Genomic DNA, 17,944 nt, shown 5'->3' on the forward strand with positions numbered 1-17,944 from the left:
AATTTCACAATCAGTAAATTTCTTGCTCAGATAATAAATAGCTTTTTCTTTTCTTCCAGATTCATCATGCTGTCCTAGTACATATCCCATCAAATTTTCAAAGACCGTCAAGTAGAGAATTAACGGTCTATCAGGCATTGGTGATACTAAAATGGGGGCATTGGATAAATATTTCTTAATAATATCCAAAGTTTCTTGACATTCATCATTCCAGACTTCAGGATTGTTCTTTCGAAGTAATTTGAATACTGGATCACATTTGTCAGTTAATTGAGAAATGAACCGAGATATATAATTTAATCTTCCCAAAAAGCCTCGAACTTCTTTTTTTTGTATTGGGTGGTGGAAGATCCTGAATTGCTTTTACTTTATCTGGATCAATCTCGATTCCTTTTTTGCTGACCAAAAATCCCAAAAGTTTCCTGGAAGTTACCCCAAAAGTGCATTTAGCGGGGTTGAGCTTTAATTGATACTTCCTCAATCTCTGGAAAAGCTTTCTCAGATTTTGAATATGTTCTTCTTCAGTTCGGGATTTGGCAATCATGTCATCTACATATACTTCAATCTCTTTGTGCATCATGTCATGAAACAAAGTTACCATGGCTCTTTGATACGTTGCCCCTGCATTTTTCAATCCAAATGGCATCACTTTATAGCAGAATGTGCCCCACATGGTTACAAATGTTGTTTTTTCCATGTCTTCAGGATTCATTTTTATTTGATTATATCCTGAAAAGCCATCCATGAATGAAAACCATGCGTGTCCTGCAGTATTGTCTACCAAGGTGTCTATGTGGGGTAATGGAAAGCTATCTTTCGGACTAGCTTTATTGAGATCTCTGTAATCCACACACATTCGAACTTTCCCATTTTTCTTTGGTATGGGAACAATGTTGGCTACCCATTCTGGGTATTTGGCTACCTGTAGGAAACCTGCATTAATCTGTTTCATCACTTCCTCTTTGATCTGCAACAACATTTCTGGCCTCATTCGTCTGAGCTTTTGTTGGACCGGTTTATATTCTGGATTGATTGGAAGCTTGTGCATTACTATATCTGTACTCAAACCAGGCATATCTTGATAAGACCAGGCGAAGATATCTTTGAACTCTTGAAGAAGATTTATCAATTCTTGTTTTATCTGGATTATCAGAGTAGTACCAATTTTCACCTCTTTCATTTCTTCATTTGTTCCCAGATTTACAGTTTCAATCTCTTCTTTGTGAGGTAGAATTTGTTTATCTTCTTTTTCTACCAGTCTTAATAATTCAGTAGGAACATCACATTCTAGTTCATCCTCACACCCATTGATTTCTTCCAGACATATGGGCTGCTCTAAATTTATCTCTTGATTAAATTTAGGAATAAACATGCTATTAACGTTGTGACACCTGCAAATTTAAGTCAGACATATTTCTGAAAGAATATAGTAAATTTATGAAATAAATAAATGTAAAAATGTAATAAAATGTAAAGAATGATTGCCATCTAAAAATTTTAAAGAAAATTTCTTATATTTCCTTTACAAGATAACAAAAAGTTTTCATACTTTTGGGCTAAACATAAAGATTAGTTCTGAATATTACTCTGCGTTAATATTAAAAACTAAAGGAAGGTCTTCAGTGGTCCAATTGTTGAGTGTTTCTCCAGGAAAACATGGGCGAATCCTATCCAAATATTTGCCAGTCTTGTTGTCATTCATGATCATGTTGATAAATAATCCATTCATAGCTTCTTCAACTATGCTTTGATCTTTCATCAACTTTTCTTCTTTAAATGCCTCAACAAGCTGTTGTTCTACATTAATTGTTCCCCCTGATCTGAATGTGGTCTTCAATTGTGGGAAAGACATGTGTTCCCAAAGGATTTCTTCCCCTTTCAACCTTGCCTTTCTATCTTCACACCTTCTTTTCATCTCTTTGTTCTTTTGCTGAAAATTGGGCTTAAATCCAAGCCCAGAACGATCTTTCTTCATCTTTATACTTACAGGAACTGAAATCCCTTGAAGATTCTTTCCTAAACCTTTCCCAGCTTTAGCTCCGATGCCTAAAGTTTGTCGTACCGTCATCTTGGTACAATCAGATAATCTGGGATATGGAATTTTGCTTCCTTCTGCAATAAAGGTTGCATTGACAAATTCAAGAGCTCGAAAAGAGCATTCAAGAGCATCATCATTGGTTTCAATATATGGAACATCACTTGTTATAGACGCAATGATTTCTTCTTCAGCTCCTACGCATATTAGTTGTCCATCAACAACAAATTTCAATTTCTGATGTAATGAAGAAGGAACGGCTCCTGCTGAATGAATCCATGGCCTCCCTAATAAACAATTATATATAGGGTGGATGTCCATCACCACAAAGTCAATATTGTACACGACTAGTCCGATTAACAACGATATTTCCATTTTCCCAAGCACCTCTTTTTGAGTACCATCAAAGGCTCGTACTACATTCTGATAACTCTTCATGTGTGATTTATCCACAAGCATTCTTTGAAGTGTGACTAGAGGCATCAAGTTGAGAGCAGATCCATTGTCAATCAATACTCCTGGCAAAACATGACCATGACAATGTGTAGTGATATTCAAAGCTTTTACTGACCCCATTACGCCTTCAGGTATTTCATCATTCGTGAACGTTATGTAATTGTCAGCGGCTATATGTCCCACAATTCTGTCAAGTTTATCGAGGGATATATCTTCAGGGATAAATGTTTGATTAAGAATTCTCATCAAAGCATTTCTATGTGCTTCTGAATTCATCAATAGATCAAGAATAGAAATTCTCGCTTGTTGTTTGTGTAGTTGTTCAACCACACTATACTCACTATGTTTCAGGAATTTCAAAAATTCTTGCGCTTGTTTTTCTGTTACAGGCTCATTGAATGCTGGAGGGGATTCATCATCAAATACCTTTTGGGGTATTACCATGGTTTTTCCTTTTGTTTTCACTTGTTCCGAGGCATTGGATGTTTCGGGAGAGTAACATCTCCCACTTCTTGTAAAGAAACCGACTTCACTCACTGCTTCAGATGTCGAACCCAGACTCTGTATTTTCTCTTCTGTTTTTTCTAGAGAAACAGATCCTCCTACCATTGAAACATTGGTAGTATAATTCCAAGGTACTCTGCGAGTATCCTTGTATGGAAATGGTAGAGGAGTGGTGATAACTACTTTCGGCTTTATTGGTGCAGGAATCACCTTAGATGATTTCACATTAATGATCACAGGATCACTTGTTCTCTGACTAGGTTTAGAATCCTCTGATGAACAAACATCATCTTCTTTTTTCCCTGGTTCTTCTTCAAAGAATTCTATCTCTCCGATATTCATCAATTCTTGCAATAAATCCCTAAACTCAAGACATATTTGAATTCATGCCCCTTCTCTTGATGATATTCACAATAATTCTTGCCTTCATTATGCTTTGGCCTGAATTGTTGTGGAATTATACCGGCTAAAGAGAGTTGTTGAAATATCCAAACAAAAGGAGATTTAATTTCAGAAATGTCAGTTTTTGCTTTCTTTCTGTTCTCTTCCTGAATTGCATTCACATTTTTATCTCCATGATTTGGCAATGGATGATTTAATGTAGATGGTGAATTGAATTCCAACTTTCCAGTGTTGATCAAATTTTGAACCACCCTTTTGAATGCCAAACAGTTTTCAATAGAACCCGTAATTCCTTCATGGTAAACACAATGTGCCTTTACATCATACCATGGAGGGAATGGTGGTTGCATGGGAACCAAAGGATAAGGCTGTATGACATCTGCTTTTATCAGCGAATCATAGATCTCTGCATAGGGTACTGGTAAAGGTGTAAAAGACAACCTTTCATTTTCCTTTCGAGATCCTCTGGACTCTGCTCGATTAGTGTTTGTTTCCTCTTTCTTAACCCTTGGCTGGGTTATTGTAACACTTTTCGATGAATCCTTGTTGTAAGAGTTTGCATTGTTGATTTCATTTTCTTTTTTCCGGTACACAGATCTTTTGGAACTAGATCATTCATTTGATTCAATTTTCCTAATTTTCAAGACATTTTCAATGAGTTCTCCAGAAATGACCAAATCTGCAAAATTTCTGGTTGCATTCCCCATTAGATGATTTAAATAAGGAGCTTTCAATGTATGGACAAATATTACTGTGGCCTCTTTTTCTGACAAAGGTGGTTGAACCTGGGCTGTCGTGTCACGCCATCTTTGAGCATACTGTCTGAACGTTTCGTTATTCTTTTTCTCCAAATTTTGGAGAGTCCATCTATCAGGGACCATGTCTGTTACGTGGCGGTACTGCTCTAGGAATGTTTTAGCCAGATCTTTCCAAGATCTAATGTTGGCTTTGGTCAATTGAGTATACCATTTTAAGGATGGTCCTGTCAAACTATCTTGAAAGCAGTGAATTAACAATTTCTCATCTTTCATATATCCTGCCATTCTGCGACAAAACATAGTAATGTGGGATGAAGGGCATGTGGTACCGTCATATCTATCAAATTCGGGAGATTTGAACTTAATGGGGAGGATTAGGTCTGGAACCAAACTCAACTCACTAGCGTCAAACCCATAGAATGATTCAGTTATTTCCACGGATTTCATTCGTTCTTCTAAGCTCTTGATCTGTCTGGTAATTCTTCATTTACTTTTTCTTTTTCATTCAGCTCGTTCAAATCTGGGATTAAATGCTCAGTATTAAAATCCCCTATTTTCACATCTGATATAAATGGATTTTTGCTTGAAGGTGCAGGATCCACTTGTCGATTTTCATGTGGTTTGGCTTCTTGAAATGCTGATGTACGAGCATTGATTTGTATAGGTGTAGTACCAGAGTGATAAATTGGTTCTGGTGGAAAACCTAAAGGATACATAGGTTCTTGGTCGAAAGATACAGGATTTTCATGCATTTTTCCAATGATAGCCTGCCTTTTAAACATGTCTTCTATTTTCTGCATCATGCTGTCTTGTGAATTTGCAATACTGGCTTCAATTTTCTCTAGCTTCATTCTCATTTCTGCTTGTTCTTTATTATGTTGTTCCTCAATACGTTGTATTTTATCCTCCATAATTCTCTTAGTAGCTTGTCTAGTACCGTAGTGATGTTGTATTTCTCTTTTGGCCAGAATAACTGCGATTGAAAAATCTTCTGATATTATTATATTTTTTTTCAAATTTTAATTAATGAATTTTATCTTAATAATAAAAATTATACATAAAGAAAATCATGAAATGAATAATGAATGAATGCAAAATGTATGTATACAAAAAGGTATTGATCCCAAAAAGTTTAACTGTCATAGAACAACTTTCATCGGCATACAAAAGTTTCTTTATAATAGTTCATAACTACAGATAAGGCGTAGCTTTCCTATTAAGCTCTATAATTTCTTTCATTAACCATGACACCTTCTTTCCGAACTTAGAAACTGGATCAACATGATGCTCAATTATTTTAGCTTCAACAGCTAGTTCCCCAACATATCTAGCAACTTCGCTCATTTGTACCATGGCCTCGAATACCATATTACTTCTTTCTTCACTTCTTTCTACATAGAAATCAGTTGACTTTTGCCATTGTTCATTAGTTCCTTCAAGAGTTTGCTCTAACTCAGTGATTCTGACTTGACAATTGTGTAGAGTTTTTTCAAGATCTCTAATGCGTGTTCGCAGTGAAGCACTTTCCTCATTACTTTCTTTGAGATCATTAGGTCCTAGACGAACCTTTTCTTGAAATAATGACTCTTCAAGTTGCAAAATGTAAGCATTAAACTCTGTATTTTTGTTTCTAGACTGATCCAGATCTTCTTCAAGTTTTGTTCGTGCTTCTTGCGTTCTTTGATTAAACTTCTGGATTTGAACATTCTTGTTTCTGCATCTTTGCATCCAATTGCTAGCCATTTCTTGCTCTACCTCAAGTTTGGTGTTGAAATTCTTTCTTTCCAGCTCCCATTTTTCTTTTTCAATATTGGACGCTTCAATCTTTTGGCCTCTGACTTCAAGTTCGGCAATCAACTGGTTCATTTCAGATTCAAATCCCTTGAACATGATATTTTTCTCATCTTCAAATTTATCAAAGATGTCATTATTCATCTTTTCTAAATCTTTGGCTCGATCCCTTTCTCTTTGCATTTCATTCATGATCTCGCGGTGTTCAACTTTGTGTTTTATAATTCGCTCTCTTCTGTCAACCTCAAAATCTTCCATTTTTTGCTTTCCTTTCTCAAGGCTTTTGAGTAGACGGCTATTCTTTCCTTTCAGATCTTCAACTCGACTTTTCTCGATGTTCAATTCTCTGGTCATTTGTACTGTTGATTGGCTTGGTCCTGATGCTTTCCGGGATTTATATAACTCCTGGTAATTTTTCTTTAATGCTCTAAATTCACCATCAACTTTTTCTTTGTTTTCTCTCAACATTGCACATTGTGATGAATGAAAGTCAATGTCAACACCCAACATAGCTTTATCTCATCTCATTTGCTCTAATTCTTTCGACCAACCTTCTCTTTCTGCTTTAAACTCAGCTCTCAGGATTTCAATCTCTGATGGAACCACCTTAATGCGATCTTCCATAGAGATATCCTCATTTTGATCTGGTAGAGGAATATTTTCATTTTTCCTGACAGATCTCCATTCCTCATAATCAGGAGTTAGCATTTCTTTTGCTGCTTTAGCTCAGATACAAAAAGTTGTTTTCCAAGCTGTAAAGGCTTCCATGATATTTCTTTTATAATTTTTGCTGTGGAATGCGAACTCAGATGAATGTAATCCAGCAGTGACAGGTACAAATTGACGACCTTCATACTGTCTTATGACCAGAAGTGGTGCATATCCAATTCCTCCCCACAATCCGAGCAGCATTATCCAATTGTAATCACCACATTTATAAAAGAATTCTCTTTGGATTTGCCATGGGGCTCGCCAAACAATGTCATTGCTTTGCAGATTTCGAAAGGCATTAATCCACATATCTTTCTTAATTTCTTTCGGCCATTCTTGCTCCAGAAATTCTTTTAATGGTGAGTAATCCGTATTAAAGCCTCGGTATGAAACTTTTTCTGTCCTCCAGAAATGGCTACGGATCCAAACATATAACAACTGGGTACACCCTGAGAATCGTCCACCTCCTAGCTTTCTACAAGCATTTAACGATATGAAAGTCTCTGCTAGAATTGCAGAAGCGAGATTAATCTTTTTTGGTAGCTGCTCAAACAAATCTACTACTGCAGCTTCAATATATCCCAATACTTTTGGGAAGATGACCATACCATACATACCCAGAGCAAATAGATCGAATCATACTTTAGTGTCTGGATGACTCTGAATAAGTTCTTTAATGTTAGTCCAAGCAATGCCTTCGCTTTCGCCTTTTTGTTTTGTACGGGATGCCACCCATTCTTCTCGTACTCCGACAATCTTTGCTAATTTAACTCGAAAGGGTTGAGTTTTAATTGACTTTGAATAAATTCGATTCTCCAAAGCCCCTTCTATATGTAGCAAAGTTGTGTACTCTTCAATAGTAGGGACCAAGTCCTCCTTTTTGAGAGTGAAGCAATTGTACCCTAGATTCCAGAATTGAATTAGGGCTCGAAGTAAGTCATCATCAACTTCGACATAGAGCAAATATGGGATGTCTCCGTAAGTCTGATAAAACTGCAATTTTTTGTTTGAGTCCCAATTTTCCCAAATGCTTCGCAAATCTTGCATGTCATTTCCTTTTAGCGAAACTGGAGCATAACTGACCAAGTCCGATACATAATCATCTTGCAGACTGTCTCCTCTTTGTCTTTGTAAGTCCTCAGCCCACTGTCTTACTTCTGAGTTTAGAATTATTTGATTTGAACACTTTTTATCCATGGATGAAAGCTTTCCAATGAGTCAATTAACACGAGGATCAATGCCTTTTATCCTATATGATGCTATGCAAACAGAAGAAATAAAGAACACAAAAAAAAATGAATTAGTTTACATAATAAAGAAATTTAATAATAATATCTACCTAAATATCTTTATTTAAACATGCTTTTTTCATAATTTAAATAATTTAAATTTACATGTAATTTAATCAATAAGAAAATAAATAAATAAATTAAAAGGAAAGTTAGAATTCATTTCTCCTGTGTGTACACCTATTTTGGACAAAATTTCGGCATGGCTTCAGATCGAAAGAGTTTCTAGGGTTTATTATATGCAAGGTTTCAGATCTAAGAATAAAGGTACCCGAATTGTCCTTGTTAGTGCCCCCTTGGGTTGCTAACCCTCAATCCTAGTACATCACAGACTAAAGTGGATCGAGTTCAATTCGAGGGGATACATTTCTCTATGCCTGACACGGAGAATAAATTCTCACGAAGACATAGAGCATATGAACCCCAAAAGTTACTTGCTAGGTCTAACACGGAGAATAAATTCTCACGAAGACGTCGCTTTCACTTCCACTTAAAAGGGACAAACTCAATTATAGAGCTTTATGTTATGCAATGCAAGTGTTGTGTGTGAGGAGAAATGTTCAAACCTCTGACAGAAAAAATAAATAATGAAATAAAATACTTGCAAATAAAATGAAATATTAAAAAAGAAAATATATAAATACTATGAAAATAATAAGTATATAAAAAAAATTTGAAAAGAAAGAATTATAAATCAAATATATGAATTTTTTAATTTATAATTAATAGAGACAATTTATAATTGATTTTAAAAGTTTGACCGTCCCCAGCGGAGTCGCCAAGCTGTCGTAACCGGTTTTCGTCCGGGCACGAAATATTTATTTGGCGAGAAAATTGATGTGAATAAATGGTTTTGAAAATAATTTGGGAGTCGCCATCGGCCTTTTGGGTCAGGTAGGTCGAATACCTAAAAATTATCTTTTAACAGAGTTTTTAAGAAAACATCAGTTAAAAGATGAACTGATCTGCGTTTATAACCAAAAATTCTTTCTTTTTAATAATAAAAAGGTATTCGTGGTCGGTTACGTTTAGAGAAGGATTAGCACCCCTACAACGCCCAAAATTAGTACTTTTTAATTATAAATTGTCTATATTATTAGAAATTTAAAAATTCAAAATATATTTAATTTATAATCCTATTATTTCAAAATTATAATTATGAGAAAAAAATAATTTATATATATTTTATATATAAAATATTTATTTATTTATAAATATCAGAAAAGGACTTCTAGGTGCCTTAAGACAGCTCTTTTCTTCGATATTAATAAATATTAATATAATAATTTAAATAAAATTAAATTATAATTTTTTATAATATTTAATTTTAAAATACCAGAATAGGACATCCAGTTGTATTAAGACTGCCCTTTTCTTCGATATTGAAAAATAAATATTAAAATAATTTATGTAAAAAAATATAAATTATTATTTATTATATATATATTTATATGACTACATAATAATAATAAAAATAATATTTAAATATATAAACAAGTAAAATTAAAACAATAAAAATACAATTAGAACTATATATTTAAAAGCAGTAAAATAAAAGAAAATATTTAAAATTAGTGACTAAATTATAATAAAATTAAAATTAAATACCTAATTCATAATTAATTATTTAAAATTATAAGGATTAAACATGCTATTTTCCTTATTTATTAATTTAGTGACTAAAATAAAATTATATAAAATTTGAATATCAGATTAAAATAAATTAAAAATATAAACTCAAGATTAAAATATTATTTATTAAAATTAAAGGATTAAATATGTTATTTATCCTAAATATTTATAAATACGGTTAAGGGCTAAAATATAAATAAATAAAATTTAGAGACCAAATTAAAAGGATTATAAATTTGATTTAGTGACTAAAATGTAAAGATTACAAGTTAGGATGGCTGCGGACGGGATTTAATCTTTAAAAAATTACACAAATAGCCCTCCCCAAAACGGCTTCGTTTGGGAAGGGCTATTTAAAGCCAGAAACGGCTGGCCCGAAGGGCCATCTCTCATTTCCCCATTTCTCTTCTCTCTCAAACAGAGAGAGAGCCAGAGTTTTCTCTGGCTTCTCTCTAGCTTCCCTCACCGGAGGGAAGCCGGTCACCGGGCGGCAGTCGTCTGCCACCGTAATTCCCACCGCCGGCCACCGCATCCGGTGGCCGAAAAAATTTATTTTTACACCACAACGTAGATCGGACCGTCCTAATGACGGTTCCGGTGCTTTTTTTTCCTAAATAGCTCCCGATCGGAGCAAATCTAAGAAAATACCTTCGATTTTCGAAGGTTTTGGTGACGTTTGAAGAGGTCTGGCGGTCGTGGCTTCCTCGGTAAGCTTCTCTCCTTTCTTTTCTTTTGTTTTTGGTTGCTGTGTTGTGGGTTTTTTTTCTGTTCTCCGTTCTTCCTCTCCTCTTCCTTTTTTTTTCTCTGTTTTTGCTGGTTGTTGTTTCCTTTGCAGGTTGGGTGATGGCTTTATAGCCATCACCGGCGCTTGTCTCGGACCGGTCCTAAGGGTGGAGTTCGGTGAGTCACCGAGCTATGTGGTGACTCACCCCATAGCCGCGACGTGTGGGGGGCAGCTGGATCTTCTGGAGCATTCTGTTGAAGCGGTGGCAGCAGCTTCCTGAGGCGGAGGGATGGCAACAGTAAGGGAAGCAACGACGTGTCCCTAGGGTGATGATACCCTAGGGTTTCCTCTAGCAAACTGTGGACCGTTGGATCAAACCAGATCCAACGGCTGAAATTGATGATGGCGGCTGAAAATGATGAAACCCTAATCAGTTTAGGGTTTCGGTTTAACTGGGCCTGGACCAAGTTGGGTCTGGGCCAATATGGGTTGTAATTGGGCCTCCGGTCTGGTTTGTAATTTGGGCCTGTAATAATATTTATTAATAATAAAATAATAATAATAATAATAATAATAATATAAATAATATTTAAATGAAAAAAATGAGTATCTTCACCTGCTAATTCATATCATCAGAGATACTATTATCAACACAGTTTAAGATCTGGGTAGTATTAACTACTCCCGAATGGATCGGGAGGATGTGACTGAAATAATTGTTCTCTTTAAAATTTAAAATTATTATATATTTTAATTTTTTTATTTATTTTCTATTAAAAATATGTTTTTGTCTCGTTAGAATTTTGTAAATTCCTTTTTTTTTTTTAAGGAGCATGGGAGTTTAGTGAGAGAAAAATGATTCTCGAGGTAGGTAATAAAGAGATGAAATAACATGCATAGGAAGGAGTAGATGAGTATGGATCTTTCGATAGGGCACCATGTCCACAAGATGTTGAAAAACGAATGAGAGATCAAGATCAATCACATTCATCGTGAAGGTAACCGAATAGCAGACCGTATGGCAAAACTGAAGCAAGCTCAAATGGGTAGAGTTCACACATTTCCAGCACCCCCGGAAGGCACAAGGGATCTACTGAAGGTAGAAGAATGCAGCATAGAATCGTTTAGTTAGCTTAGTTGTTTCCTTACTTATCGAAAAAAAGGGATTTTTTAATAAAAAATATATAATGACATCATCATTAGTATGTGATATAAGCTTATGTTATATGTCATCAAGATTCAAAAGTTAACGTAGTTAATAAAATTACTAAAATAGCACATGGAATTAAAGTTTATATACCTAATTTAGGAATAATTTTTGGGCAAAGTGCACAAACGGTCCCCCGACTATATAGGGTATTGTTTTATTAAGTCCTTAAACTATTAAAAGTTATAAAATTGTCCTCTGACTATGGAGTGTTGCTTTATTGAGTCTCTCGACTATTAAAAGTTATAAAATGATCAACTGACTATTCATTATATTCCCTACTTGTTTATTTTTGTTAAAAAATTCATGATATTCTGAGTTGAACGCTAACATGTTGACGGTGATATAATAAAATTTGATCCTAGAATCTTAAACGGCTATCATATCAAGTTATTATGTTAACAAATGACGAGTTTGAAAAATGACGAATTTGGAATATAACGAATAGTTAGGTGACCATTATATAGCTTTAATAATAGAATGACTTAACAAAGCAACATTCTATAATCGAAAGAACATTTTATAACTTTTAATAATCAAATGACTTAATAAAGTAGTATCCTATAGCCGAGGAATCATTTGTGTTCTTTACCCTAATTTTTTCAAGTATCAATTTAAAAAAAGTGTGTAATTCATGTATCGAATATAAATTTAAACTTAATTTTAGTAATTTTTTTTTTTGTAGGAGAGTTGCTTGGATTTTGAATTCATTATCATTAATGGAAAGGCTGCCCTGGCAGTTGCTAACCAAATTATAGACTCAAAGTCGTATTCTTCTAGACTTGTATTGAAAACAAAGTTTTAGCCAAATGAGTTCCTTCATTCCTTCTGCATAACAATATTTGGTTTTTAGAGGTTGACAGAATACAGAAGCGCAGGATTTGAGGTGAAGCTATTCTGTGTGGTTTAGCGATGTGTCATCTTTATCAAAAGATAACTAAAGTATCTATGTTTTAGAATTCCCAATTAGCCCAAAGTGATGTCGATTATCATCCTATTGGTTTGTCATACGTTGCTTCTACTTTGGGCTAAAAACAACTTTTTAGAGCAATAGCAGTGTTTGCCTCAATGGTTGAAGCACAATTGAAAGCTCCACTTATGGCCATCTTTTGGTGATTTCAACCTTGTTGGTATAGTCTCATCCATCAAGGTAGTTGCTCAGTTTTACATAAAAGCAATCCAATCTATTTTGATCCTTAACAGCAAAGGTAAAAATATTAAATGCAGAGAAGTAATTGACAAAATTTTAAATTATTCATATGGTGATTATTAGGCTCACAGTCGAAATCGGTACATATGTGAGACGATATTTGTCCTGGCTCAACCTTGCTCTATTCAACACTCATTGCCTTACCTCAGTCAAAATCGAAATCACCTTTATCCCTCTACTAGTCGTTGAACTCCGAACCAACCTAAACTACAACTTGGCCGATTACCAGATCTATAAAACTAAACCAAAGCAGTAATAAAACCACATTAGCAAAAATGCACAAATAAAACTAAAAAAGAATAGGGAAAAGGTGAAAATCAAAATTCACACATGAAGCTTATTCTTTTCTTTACGAGTTCTTAAATGATCAGAGCCTCTTTAGAAACTCTGAATAGTTGAAGGTTGAGAACGAAGAGAAGAAGAGTATAACTTAAAACTAAATTGATTCAAGGATGAAAATTGTAAATCGAATATATGAATATTGTTAGGTATTTAAGAGAGGAAAAATGTCCAAAGCAATATCAACGTAAAATAAGACATACAAAGACAATATTTTACGTGGTTTGGGTTTGTCTACCTCCACGAACGAGATGAATAATAATTTACTATAAAAATAGAAACATAGAGAGTATAAATACATGATATAACATATATCACAAAACCTTATATAGATATCAAAGCCCGATATATACCAAAGGCTTAATTAGAAAATAAGTGTCTAGAATATATTTTCCTCCAAATAGGTGCCAAAACTTTTTTCAATTGTTAACGGCCGTTAAATTTTGCTAATTTTAAAAAAAAAAAATTATTTAAAACTAAAAATAATAGTGTTATATTAAAAAAAAAGACAAGAATTTTGATTTTTTTAAAACCCAAAACTTTAAAAACTCTTATTTCAACCCCTAAAGCAACATCGATTGTCGCCCTTTACCGTTGATGAACCTCCACTTGACTTCACCTCCGCCTGAAGATTGATAACCCCATGAAAATTCACTAGAATAAGATTCAATCGATGTGTGTACCTCGACGAACCCCGATATTACAAAGTGCGACCCCACGTGATCCCGACTGCCAATCGGTGACAAGGATGACGATGTCTGACTATGAAGATGGCAAGGACGATACCGACGGCGTTAGTCATGACCGAGAAAGATGAGTCGATGGGTTAGAGATTTAGAGCTTTTTGTAATTTAAGAGAAATTAGGGTTATTTTAAATATAATAATGTTTTTTTAATTTTTTTAAAAAATAAAATTCTCAAAACTACCAAAATGTGACACATGTCACTTAACAGAGTTTTTTAACGAACGTTACAGTCGGGACACCTAAAGTGGTAATGTTAGGCACCTTGATGAATCGAAAAAAAAGTTTGGCCACCTATTTTGGAAAAAGTTGTATTGTTTGGACACTTATTTTCTAATTAATCCTATAACAAAACACTCTTTCAACTCCTTTACAAAACTATATCTGCAACATAAACTCCAAAAATTATGGAAATCTCCAAAAAATATTACATATCTCCAAAATAATTATCTCCAAAAATTATAGAAATCCCATAAGAATTATTATTTTTTGGATAATCAATCATTGTATTCATCCAAGGAAGCAGCAAGCTACTACAAGAGAACAAACCAGCTATACAAGTCCCCAATCAGTACATAATTAACTTTTACAGTATCCAACCTATTTATATTGTATCTATACAATTAAATTCTAACTGCCTCTTTGATAGCATTTACAATAGCAGTAAACGAGCGAGACAATCCTCTAAAAATTCTTCGATTACGCTCCTCCCATATGAAGTAAATGTACCCTGTCCAAGCTAGTTTAAGAATATGAACTAGCAGAGACTTGTCTTTTAAATTTCTATTCAACCAACACAGTTGGTCATCCCAGCTCAGGCTTTGCTGCTGCAATCCACAGCTTTGCAGGATAGCATCCCAGACTCTCCCCGGGTATACACAATCCGAGAAGAGATGACTTCTTGATTCTAAATCAACCTCACAGAACCCACATCGAGCATCAGTCATCGTTGCAAAACGAGCTAATCTCTCCTTAGTTGGTAACCTGTCGAGAATAGCCATCCAAGTAATCAAAGAAAACTTAGGGATGTGTGCAGGGAACCATATAAGTCGATGCCAAACCACTTTGTCATTCCTATCTCTAATTTTGTCCCATATCCAACCACCCCTAACTTGAGACCAATTAGTAGTAACAGTAAACAAACAACCAACTTGTTCTCTTATTTTTGATAAGCTTCCTAAGAGTCTAGCTGAAATGAGGTTTGATTACAACGTTCCAATAATCATCTTGCTTAAAGCAGTAAGACTTAATCCAGGCTATCCACAGAGAGACTTCACCAGCCAGTAAATTTTTAATAAGCACCAGACAGCAGGTTTTGTTCCAACCAGCCAAGCTTCTAAGTCCCAAACCTCCCTTTAATTTAGGTGAGTAGATCTAACTCTATCTTACTCTGGCACCTCGAGCAGGGGAGTCATTGCCCTTCCAAAAGAACCTCATACACAGCCTTTCAATGTTCAAGATAACTTCCTTAGGCAGAATAAGCTGCCTGCTCCAGTAGGAGAAAATATTAAACAATACAGTTTTAATGAGCTGCAACCTCCCTCCAAAGCTTAGTTTCCTACTAGACCACTGCCTCAATTTGCCCTTGATCTTATCACATAATGCTTTACAATCAGTCCCAGAAAGCTTCCTAGTCACCAAAGACACCCCCAAATACTTAACAGGGAGTTGTCCAACTCTGAAGCCTGTTGCATTTCTTATTTGTTCCACTTCACCCCCAGAAATTCCACAAGTGTAAATCTCAGTCTTCAAGGCATTTAACTTAAGTCCAGACAAATCATAGATTTTATCCAAGATGCTAAGCACCCCAACACTGAGTCCAATGAACCATGACAAAACAACAACAATTCATCAGCAAAACATAAATGTGTAAGAGAGATCCTCTTACACCTTGGATGGAATCCAAATATTCCATTCCTGGCAGCAACATCAAGTATTTTAGAAAGAAAATTCGTCACAAACACAAATAGGTAGGGGACAATGGGTCCCTTTGCCTAACACCTCTTGCACCTCTCAAGTATCCTACTAAGTTGTCATTCAAAACTATTGAATACCTAGGAGTTGTCACACAGGTACTAATCCATCCACAAAATTTTTTAGGAAGTCCCATACCATCAAGAATATTCATCAGGAAATCCCAACTGATTGAGTCAAATGCTTTCTGCAAATCAACTTTAATTGCACACTTTGGGAAGAGATTCTTCCTTGTATAACCCCTAACTATTTCTTGTGCTAGCAATGTGTTATCAGTGATGCTTCTGCCCTTAACAAAAGTAGATTGACTAGAAGAAAACATACCAGGGAAAAACTTGGCAAGCCTAGTAACCAAGATTCTATTGATTGTTTTATACACAACAGAGCAACAAGATATAGGCCTAAATTCCTTAGCAATGCTTGAATTCAAAGACTTAGGCACTAAGACAATGGTAGTAGCATTAAATGTTGGAAGGAGATAAGAGGACTGAAAAAAGTACCTCACTGCATTTAGAAAGTCTCTATTAACAATCTCTCAAGCTGCCTTGAAAAACCAGAAGGTGTAGTCATCTGGGCCTGGGCTCTTATCCCTCCCCTGTCTGAATAAAGCCTCCTTGATTTCCTTGTCTGAAATCTCACCTTCTAGTATCCTCTCGGCACTAGCAGGCAAGGAATAGTTCAATATATATTTTAACCATTCAGGATAGCAACTCTTAACCAAAGGGTCAGCAGCCCCTATAAGCCTACTGTAAAAATCCACCAGCTCAGCAACCATGTCATCAAATTTCTCTAGCAATTGCCCATTCTCATTCTTAAGAACTCTAATAGTGTTCTTCTTCTTTTGAGACTCAACTTTCTGGTGAAAAAACTTTGTGCTTAAGTCACCTTCCAGCAGCCAGTGAACCTTGGCTCTCTGTCTATAGAAATCCAGTTCAGCCATTTCCAAGTCAACTAAAGCAGTTTGCAATTTCTTCTCCTCCTCCATCCCAGAATGATTAGCAGCAGGGTAGTTAGAAAGTTGAATATGTTTCCGTTCAGCTCTTTTAGCAGCTACTCTAGAAGAAATATCAGAGTAATGAGTCCTATTCAAATCCTTCAAAATAGGCTTCAATCTCTTTAATTTGCAAAACAACACCTACATAGCATTACCATCACAGTGATGTAACCAGGAAGCTTTAACACTGCTCAGAAAATTCTCACTTGCAGTCCAGCAATTGAAAAACTTAAAAGGCTTCAGTTTATGAACCTGAGCCTCTTTTTGAGTCCAAATAATTTCCAAACAGTGATCGTATACTCCAAGAGCCTTATACTTAGCAAAGGAGAATGGAAAATCCAACAACCACTTAGGATTAATAGGAATCCTATCTAGTTTCTTGACCAAGTACGAACCTTCTTCTTTGTTAGACCAAGTGAAAATATGCCCTACAAAAGGGTGATCTTCCAGCTCCAAGTCCTCCATGCAACCCTGTAATTCTTCCATATTAGATGAAGAATATGACCCCGAATCACAATCAGAACTCTCATTAACCTCAGATACAATGTTGAAGTCACCCCCAACTACCCAAAAAGAAGTACCAACATCATTCTCCAAGTTTCTCAAGTATTCACATAGTCCTCTCCTAATTTGGCTATTATTACTGCCATAAACTGCATTAATAAAAACTTTGTGGTCAGCAATGTCACCAAGGATGGTAAGGGGTTGGTTTGATCCCTCAACAACATAGAAATGTAATCCCTTCTTCCACAATATCCAAATTCTACCTCCATCAATGAAATTATAATTAGCCTCATAATTCCACTCATCAAATAGAGCATCAAACCACTTAGAAATATTGACTTCTCTAATTCTAGTCTCCATGAGACAAATCACCTCCACCCCTAAGCTCTGTAATTTATTGAACACTTTTCTTTACTTGAGGGAGTTATTAATACCCCTCACATTCCAGAAGCAAATCAACATTAAGCATGAATAGGAGGACCTCGACTACCAACTCCTACACTAGTATCATTAGCTTTAACATTCTCAACCATATCCTTCTTTTTTGCTTTAATCTCATTGAGGAGCACAGTGACTCCCATAGCAGCTACTCGAGGCTTACAGTCATGACCACCACCACCTGCCAGCACCTCCAGTTTGCTTAAGGAGCCAATATTATCTTTTCTCCTCCC

The 17,944-nt window shown here is 35.3% G+C and overlaps 1 pseudogene; it reads left to right on the forward strand.

Annotated features, from left to right (window-relative positions):
• LOC120199055 overlaps positions 1-17,944 on the forward strand; it is a 40,193-nt pseudogene that overhangs the window by 10,887 nt on the left and 11,362 nt on the right.

Source organism: Hibiscus syriacus, unplaced genomic scaffold (assembly GCF_006381635.1).
Source record: "Hibiscus syriacus cultivar Baekdansim isolate YM2019G1 unplaced genomic scaffold, ASM638163v2 tig00005294_pilon, whole genome shotgun sequence".
Lineage (NCBI taxonomy): Eukaryota > Viridiplantae > Streptophyta > Magnoliopsida > Malvales > Malvaceae > Hibiscus > Hibiscus syriacus.